A 6,489-nucleotide genomic window follows, 5' to 3' on the forward strand; every position below is an offset into this window, starting at 1 on the left:
TCACTGAGTATGGATAAATGTGTGGCAGGAGTGAAAAAGAGAGATAAACAACCAATTACCTACTGTAATACCAAGGATATGAAATTGGCTGTAGTCAAGTCCTAAACTTCTATTAGAAATATGTGCCTATGTGAAAAAATTAAAGGAAAGTTGTTGAGATTATTAACAAATGAAATAAAAGGAAAAAAAACCCCCACTGCTTTATTGAAGCCAATGGAAGCAATATATTTGACCCAATCGAATCAATGCTAGAGCGAGATACCTATACTCTAAAGGATATCGGACTGGAGAGGAGGAAGGAAATTAAAAAAAAAAAAAAGTCCTCCAAGAAGTTGTCTTAACCTCTGTGACAGAATTTTTATCAAAAACTTTCCTTTACAGATTAAAGGAAAAAAAGCCAAAACTCCATTTCCCCACAGCTGCTCTTTTTGTTTCTTTGGTATTTTTCTGTTTGTTTTTTAGCTTTGGTGAGGGTGTGTCCTTTCTCTTCATTTTCTTTATTTTTCATTTCTGTACTCTTCAGAGAGATACTTTTGTAAAATAAATTAATAGAAAAATGAAATATACAAAATAAATAGGACAAGTCCATAGTTTTTATTAGATTAAACAGACATAAAATTACACTTCCAAATAACTATAGACATTTAGAAACACATTGTCTCAGTTCCTCTTCTATCCTGTTGTGGACCTGTACCTCATAGTCATGGGCAGCAGGGTGGATAGCGCTGACTTACATCAACTCTTACTGTGTTTTGAAAATTCGTGTCCCAGAAGAGAGAGATAATTTTGAACAAATTCATTCTTTTTTTATAAAAAGATTTTATTTATTTATTTGAGGGAGAGGGAGAGACAGAATGAGCGAGAGAGCGGGAGAGGGGGGAGGCAGAGGGAGAGGGAGAAGCAGACTCCCCGCTGAGCAAGGAGCCGGGTGTGGGACTCGATCCCAGGACCCTGAGATCATGACCTGAGCCAAAGGCAGACACTTAACCGACTGAGCCACCCAGGCGCCCCCAAATTCATTCTTTAGAATGACATTTACTCTCCCATTTCCAACTCCTGAATAGTTTACTGGTCATTGGTAGCTTCTCTATCATAAATAAATAACATGCTTAATTTTATAGTCAGGATAAATTTACAGTTAACATTTTATGACAAGCTCATATTTTCAATAAAGCAGAGTTCTTAGTACAGAATTATAACCTGAAAAACGGTTGCCCTTTGTACTAGAACTATAAAAAATGCCATAAAATGAATTCTTTTAAATAGACATTCTCTTGCATATATGGTTATTTTGATTTTTCTAAATACGTTGTCTATTAGGAAAAGCTAAACAGAGGATATGTCATCTCCCTTCTGCTCCCCTCCTTGCCCTACTAGCTGTTGCTCAACTCAATAGACATTGTCCAGTTCCTCTTTTTTCAGGCTTCAACTGCCATAGATACACCATGCCTTTCATGAAATATCAAAGTGGTAAGGGCCTTCATAATATTTTCACTACTACCTGACAGAAATAAATCTCTTTATTGTTCTTAAAAGACACTTATCAAAAAGATAAAGTGCAAATTCTTCCAAAGCAATGTTCACTTATCTCTAAATCTGCAAAGACTTATCTTCACACCAGGCGTGTTAAAATAGACAGGAACTCCAGCACTTCAAAAAAAAAGCCAAATTAGAAATTTAGCTTTGGAGTTCAGAGCTTAGAGCCTTCACCCCCACCAAATTTATTTGCAGAGCCCAATAAAGTTTAATAACTTTGCTTCCTAACAAAGTTGTTTCAAAAATAGGTGTTATCTTTTTACATCTTGAATGTATGATTTATTGTATTTAACTGGCTATGTAATGAGATCTGGCGAGAGGATTGATTAGCATATTACTGGGTCAATCAGTATCATAAAAGGTTAAAGAGTGAAAAACTGAAAACCCGAACTCTCAATTAGAAGAGTTGAACAGTGAAGTGGTGGAGGGAAGAGTGTTTATTAGGTTTTGTCAGTCTGTGTTTATGTTAGTGTTGGATGACATCATAAACAGTTCATAAATAATGTACAACCCCAGCTTATTTCTTCTTGAAATGTAATAAACAGTGGCTCTTTTCCAGTCTCTGCATCTCTGTGTGTTTAATGGGCCTTGCTGGGGGTAGTACTGTTTTTAGCAGAAACTCATTACATTGCAGACATTTCTGGAATTGGATGTAGTAGCAAAGAAAAACCCTTGGAGCAGAGATAACCAGTAAGAAGGAAAAGTAGCAGAGAAAATGACTAGAAACAAGATCCCAACCAGCCCAAAGTCAGTAGACACCATAATCTTTGTGGCCTCAAGGAACAATGTGGTTGAAATAGGCTGATGTAGAGCCAGAGAAGGGCTTATTATTTATTTTGTTTATTGTCTGTCTCTCCCCACTGGAGTGTAAAAGTCCATGGACATGAATTTTTGTCTTTTTTTTTTAATCACCCCCGAGTCCCCAGTGTTTGGCACTAGTACTTGTTTGGTAACTATTTGTTGAATGAGTGAATGAAAGCCTCGTCTTTCTGAATGGGTGGGTGGGTGGGGGGACATCCTTTCTATATGAAGGACTACTTTGACCACCATGAAATACTGGAAAGGGTCTTGGCTCTGGTAGCTTTTTACATTATATTCTCCTCCAAACAAAAGGGGCTTGAACATTCTTAGTTAATGTAGGAATCATCTTTTCAGTCAAGAGGGATTACCGGGAAGGACCTAAGTAACCAATGGATCCACTTGAGTCTATTTGTATCTGAGGGAGAAATGTTTAGGTGAATAACGCTCCCATTTTATTTGTCTCTCTGTTTCGTTTTCATTTTTTTCTGTAAACATAGCCACACCACTTCATCAAGATAAAAAATGAATAGTGAGAGCACACTGACATGTTCTTCTTCAGAGCACACGAGGACTGGGTCGTACTGGGGCGGAACAAGGTTAGTTAAGCCTCCCCCAGTGGCTCTAGACCAAGCGGACAATGTGTGAGGATTTGGAGGTACAGCAAAAGCACCTGAGAACGGGAACATTGATACCAGGCAAGGATTAAGGGTTTCATATGATTACACAGGACTTGTGACCTGATATTCTTCAGTCACAGGAGTTGGGAGAGGGAAGCTGTTAGTATCAGAAGAGTAAAAAACAAGTCTTGTTCTAGACATCAACTGGATACTCTGTATTGGCCAGCAATTTGATGATAATTCCCTAATTGTTCTCAACTTTATTTATTTTTGCTTTAATTCCCAACCCTCATCAAATCTCCATCAGTAATGGCATTGTGTCTGGAGTATAACATGATAATTAGATGGGGGATTCTTTAACATGAGATTTAACAATCTTAGATCCTATCTTCCCATCTGCCCAGACCCCTAATAGCAGGACAAAGGGACACAAAAAAGCTAAGAATAATCTAACTTTCCACTTTCTGGATAAGATGGAAGATACAGTGGGATCTTTCCATAAGTGACTGTATTGAATGGTTGACAGTTTGGAAGATAAGCTAAAAGTTAACATGATTTCCTTAGAGAGATTTCAGATTTAAAATATGAACACTTCTTTGGGTAGAAGTGTGGATGCTGTGACTCTGCCATGAACTTAGATATTTTTTTCTGTTTAATTACTTCATGTTTAATATCAAGTATGTTAGTCTAAGTAACTGTAAATTCTCTATTTATCTATGTCTATAGGCCAATTTCAAATCATTTCCAGAACACACACACACACACACACACACACACACACACACACACACACACCACTCCTTCTCCACATAAAAGATAAATCAGCTCAATCAAATTAACTAAATTTAATTCACACACTAAATTCCTGTTGTTCAGTAAGGAGAGGCATGGTTACAAATCTTAATCCATATTCATCCTGGATTATAGGTAAAGTAACAAAGAGTTACTTTAAAATACTCAATCTCTCCATCCAAAAATAATGAATGTTTTTATTTATTCAATTCTTCTGTCACACATCTAAATTAGTGTTTATAGTTTTCTTCTTTTTAAAAGATTTATTTATTGAACACTACACCTGAAACTAATGATGTACTATATGTTGGCTAATTGAATTTAAATAAAAAAACAAAGATTTGTTTATTTGAGAGAGAAAGAGAGAGTGTCCATGAGCAGGGGGGAGGGGCAGAGAGAGAGAGAGAGAGAGAGAGAGAACCCTCATGCTGACTCCCCACTGAGTGTAGTCCTACACAGGGCTCAATTCCAGGACCCTGAGATCATGACCTGAAGCCGAGAGCAAAAGTTGGATGCTTAACTGACTGAACCACCCAGGCGCCTCTATAGTTTTCTTCATAAGGATCTTTATTTGTTTTTCCCTTTTAAGTGATTGATGTCTTCGGCATTGCAGTTTTCTTTGTTTTTGTATAAGGGAGACATTGAGTTTTTGCATATATGTCTGTGCCCAGTTGCTTTGTGGATATCTCCCTTGAATTCTAATTATTTTTAATATAGTCTCTTGGGATTTTGTAAAAACAATGATATTATGTGCCCCAAATAATACATTTGACTAATTTCTAATACTAAGTAACTTTCCCTTGCCCCATGGTTTTTGAGTTGTGCGCACGTGAGTCAGCCGTGGGTAAGTGTGTGTTCTTTCCTGGGACTTTAAATCTTGTGGAAATAAAAAAAAGGGAAAGGATAGGGAGAGAGATCATTTGCTGTGATTGCAGAAGACCAGAGGGCCAAGTAGTGTAAGGATGACTGATAACATTGAGGGTCTCCCCAACAGATCATTCCTATGAAATAATCTTGGGTTCCTTCCTTCCCTCCCTTCCTTCCCTCCTTCCTTCCTTCCTTCCTTCCTTCCTTCCTTCCTTCCTTCCTTCCTTCCTTCCTTCCTTCCTTCTTCCTTCCTTCCTTCCTTCCTTCCTTCCTTCCTTCCTTCCTTCCTTCCTTCCTTCCTTCCTTGGATTAACCCTCTTTATTACTTGTAGGAAACAAGCACCTTCTCAATCTCGATTATTAATTTATTACCAGTCTACTCTTTCAGTGTTAAAGGGGGACGGGCAGATCATGACTCCCAGGCATCCTACCAAGTAGGCAGATCACCTGAGGGGCAACCTGTATTCACTCACAAATTCATCTCACATTAGCAGTGAGGATTCAGGTGTCACCCCGAATTGTTACTTTACTTACTCATAAGTTTAAGGCATAGATTTCTTCCTTTCTTAATTTCCTTCCACGTAAAGTTCTCTGGCTTTCCAGTTGATTCTGTGAACTCTCCACTATCCCTCCAATTAGTTCTTTACTGTGTGAATTAATCAAATTCACAGTTTCATTGAAAATGGAGATTGAAAAAGAGTCCTGACTGGGGGTGGAGAGTGGAGTAGGTAGAGATGCAACAAGGCCAGACTTCAGAGAACAGTGATTAGATCTGTGGCAGCACAGGATGTCTGGATTCGCTCAGTAGTAGGGAATAGATTAGAATGACCAGTTAGAGAAGATTAGAGAGGGCTTTAGGTGAAGAATCTTAGGCTAAGAAAACAGCCTATGGGCTTTATGAGCATATGAGGACTTTTCATAAAAGTGTGAGTTGAAAACATTAGTTTTAACAGACTATAAAAATGGAAATTTTCTTACCATAATTTCGGTGGAAATGGAGAATACTTTAATAGGGGTTGAATATGTACTTTGGATCCTGCAGGACTATGCAAAGCATGCTAGCAGATTGGAAACCTATTGCTTTTAGTCTCGTGAATGCTCACTTCCATCTCTTAAGTGTGTGGGGGTGAACAGACCCGAGGGAGTTTCTCTGAACAGGGGCACCTGTGGGTCTATCTATCGCCCTTGCAGGGGGCGCTATGGACCGTGTCCTGATAACTGCAGTCAGCAGTCCTAAGAGAGACACTTTGCAAAACCTACAAAAGTGCTCCCCAAATGAGGGGCGCCTGGGTGGCTCAGTCAGTTAAGTGTCAGACTCTTGATTTAGGCTCAGGTCATGATTTCAGGATTGTGAGAGCGAGCCCTGCATCGGGCTCCATGCTGGGCGTGGAGCCTGCTTAGGGGTGAGAAGACAAGGGGAAATCAAATCAGATGGGATGTAATAACAGCTAGCTAGCCCTGAACTCCTAAAACCTTAAAGCTGGTGATGATGACAGAAAGAAATGGACAGATGTGAGAGAGATTTAAAGGACAGATTTCTTCTTCTTCTTCTTCTTCTTCTTCTTTTTTAGATGATGGCTAATTGAATTGAACAGGAAGATAGAAGATTAAAAGATTAGTTTGAGGTTTTAAGCCTGGAATAATGGTGGCACTATTTACAGAAACAGAGTAATCAAAAGGGTTTCCATTATTAGGAAAATAAGAAATAAAAGGGAAAAAAAGAATGTGTTTTGGAAAGTGAAACTAAATAATGAGAAGGGGACTATTCAGAGGTCTTTGGAAATCAGAACAAAGAAGAGCAGGGGGGTCTTCATAGAAGGGAGGGAGAGGGGATGATACAACTTGTGTCATCTCTAACACTATCTGAGAGTGCTGA

At 38.6% G+C, this 6,489-nt stretch overlaps 1 non-coding gene across 1 annotated transcript; it reads right to left on the reverse strand.

The window, feature by feature from the left end:
* Window positions 1-5,014: 5,014 nt before the first annotated feature.
* LOC114222382 (U12 minor spliceosomal RNA) lies at window positions 5,015-5,164 on the reverse strand. The gene has a single exon (XR_003611928.1). It is a non-coding gene; the product is annotated as a U12 minor spliceosomal RNA (small nuclear RNA).
* Between the last annotated feature and the right edge of the window lie 1,325 nt (window positions 5,165-6,489).

Source organism: Eumetopias jubatus, unplaced genomic scaffold, assembly GCF_037043125.1.
Source record: "Eumetopias jubatus isolate StellerSeaLion01/CBP00866 unplaced genomic scaffold, mEumJub1_p1.0 scaffold_14, whole genome shotgun sequence".
Taxonomy (NCBI): domain Eukaryota; kingdom Metazoa; phylum Chordata; class Mammalia; order Carnivora; family Otariidae; genus Eumetopias; species Eumetopias jubatus.